The sequence below is a fragment of the Ceratosolen solmsi genome, unplaced genomic scaffold (genome assembly GCF_000503995.2).
Source record: "Ceratosolen solmsi marchali unplaced genomic scaffold, CerSol_1.0 scaffold7, whole genome shotgun sequence".
Lineage (NCBI taxonomy): Eukaryota > Metazoa > Arthropoda > Insecta > Hymenoptera > Agaonidae > Ceratosolen > Ceratosolen solmsi.
The window spans coordinates 14,695,457-14,698,843 of NW_011948413.1; positions in this window are offsets into that span (position 1 = coordinate 14,695,457).

Genomic DNA, 3,387 nt, shown 5'->3' on the forward strand with positions numbered 1-3,387 from the left:
AAATCAATTATATGCATGAGAATTATTACTTGAATACGAGAAAATAACAAGATCTAGTCCTCTAATTATATTTAGAGACGAATATTTATTAACAGTACGTAGTGTATTTGGCGATACAGAAAATTTGTCTCTATGATAAATATCGAATTAAAAGCTCAATCGCCGTTAAAATTAAAAAAAAAAAAAAGAAAAAAAAAATCTTAAAAATGTAAACAAAAAACACGATGACACATAACATAAAAAATTACATTTATTCATCCTAATACGTATGAGAACGATCTGAAGATATAAAACTTGAAGGTTTCCAATTGAATATTCTTCAATTGTATTGTTACACTTTGTTCGTATTGGTGTATTATTTATACTTTGATTGGTACATTAAGTGTACCGCATGTTTATCGTGTAATGTAAATGTTCATAAGACACTTTATTAAATTGCTTTTAGTATACTTCGAATACATTTATCGTGTAATAAGAAATTTACCATTACGGTCGTTGTAAGTGTAAGCAGCATCGAGAAATTAAATAACTAATTTCGTATGATGTAAAGTATAAATCACTTAACTACTTTATTTTGATGATACAGCACTTCCTCGCAGCATATACGTAAACTAAGATATATATATTTGAAAGATCTTTACCGAGTATTATTCGACGTCCTGAGCAATACGATAAATTTCAATTATTAGTATTTCAAAGAGTAGAGAATTTGGCTGTTAAGTAGCTACGCCTTAGTATACAGTGATAAATACAAAAAGCGAACGAATCTGTAGTTTATATAGATCAACTGCAGACGTGATAAATAAATAATCAAGAGTTAAGAGAGTATTATAGCCGTTTGAAATCGAATTATAGAAGATACTAAATGTCTTAATGAATATTTCAATTCAGAACAATCAGTGTATTTTAACGTAATAGTCGAATTAATAATAATAATAATAATAATAATAATAATAATAATAATAATAACAATAACACTAACAATAACAATAACAATAACAATAACAATAACAATAACAATAATAACAATAGTAATAACAGTAGTAGTAGTAGTAGTAGTAATAATAATAATAATAATAATAATAATAATAATAATAATAATAATAATAATAATAGACACCCTACATCAACTAACAAAATTTAAAGGTAATTTTCTTAATAATCGGACAAGTGCCTCCAATGAGTAACAATTATATATATATAAAATCAACTTTAGAATCTTCTTCTTCTTCACTTGACTACATTCTAGAAGCGTCTTTTTCCGATATTTATACGAGCCTAAAATTAATGATACTTTCGTTTAAAAAAAAAACCATAATCATAACTTAATTTGTATTTCAGTCTACTTTCGAGAATCTTCAAATTTATGGTCGTGTTTGTCTTAAGTTGAACAGAAATCTTCAAAAATTACAAAACTCATCAAGATTTATTATAAATCATTATCTTCTCATAAAATGGTAAGTACAAATAAATAAATGTAATTTCTAATTGTTTATTATTATTATTATTATTATTTTATAAATATCATGATTGTCCATAATTCATAATAAAAATTCTATGTGTTGCATGCATTGTAATTTAAGATTTATTTGAAATTTGTAATTATTTCATCGATTGACTATGTGTAAAGATTACATGTAAAATTATTAAAGTGTAGACGTTCTAAACGAATTGTTAATTAATTTCTAGCCATGTTGTAGCACACATCAAATTCATAAAATTTTTCAACTTTTAAACTTTACATAATATTTGTAATTATGATTTCTCAAATTTTCTATACAACGATTGTTATCAATGAATGTACTAATATATCAAAGTATTACGTTTGATGAAAAAGATTTTTAAATTAAACTTTTTCATGATTCTGTTTCTGTTTCTTATAAATACGTTCATCAACATAAATAATAGTAATAATAAAATAATAATGATAATACTAATGATGATGATGTTAGACTAATAGTACACACAATACCGCAAGGCTATTAGTGCAGTTATATTTGTTTAAAATAAATTTTTTTTAGCGCCTAATTTAGTCGAAGAATTTCAAATGATCCTATTGTATTTATAAATTGTTGAAATTAATCTTTATAAATACATTGTTTAATGTATCATATCCATTGTTTTATTTTGAGTTTGCATTTTTAATATTATTAGGCTTTTGGCAATCGTAAGCTCTTAAATTTAAACTAATAAATCAATTTTTTAAATAAAATATAAAATTAATTTTTATTCAACACTTTAGCCTAATATAATTTTAAACTTATATATTATTTATATATTGAGCTTATGTTACAGATTTGTAAAATTTTTAATTTCCCTCATACTTTAGACAATTTTTAATATGATAACCATAGCTTTTTATTTATTTATTTATTCGTGTAATTAATTGTACAGAATTATGTAAAATATGGTTTCTTTCTTCTTTTTTTTCTTCTTCGTTTTAAAGGGACAACGTAAAGGAAATACATTAAATATCGAATAAATCCAAAGTTAATAGAGAAAATAATATAAGGCATGTTTTCGATTAATTTAATAAATAAAAAATAATGACGTTTATATAATAATTCACGTGATTCGTTAATTACTTAACGATATTCATTAAATGTGAATATTTATAGTTTGATAATTAAAATGCAGTAAGCGCGTAAAAAGAATTCGCATAGCTTTAAATAAAAAATCCATTTTAACTGTTTAGCAATCGTCCGTTCCTCTATAATTAAATATGCTTGAAGGATAAGCAATGAATTACAAATAAATAAGTACAGTTTATTTAAAATTTGCTAAATTTAAGTAAAGCATGATGTCGTATACATTTACATTAATTAGATAAAAAATAAATGAATAACATTATCTGGAATCGTTGTACGTCCTCGATTAATTAGAAATACACATTACGATTATTGACTAATCATCGAAATTCGTAAAGAAGCGTCGTTTAAATGACGATCTGCTCTTTATATTACACATGTAAACTCCAAGTGCATCATAATCCATAAAAGCAATTGCAAAAATTGAATCCGCAAAAGCAATTGCACGTAGTAAAAGCTATTTAGCATTTTCTTTTTTATGAGCATTCCAGTATCGATGTAACTTGTATCTAGCTTATCCGAGCGAAAGGAAGAATGTCGCCTCCTCTCGCTTATGCTCACGCATACGTTAGAGCGTATTTATGAATGATCGAGCGTAATCGCGGCTACGAAGAATTTTATAAGCGCCAGCCAATGGGAGCCAACGCGAGTAGAGAAACTCACGGGGAATGTAAATTTTTCTCCATGCCGCGACGTTCATTCATAAACACCGTTGCAGCTTTTATACCTTTCTCTTTCCTTTCCGTCCCGTGCTCACTCTCTAGCTCACACACACACACGCACGCACACGCGCGCGCGC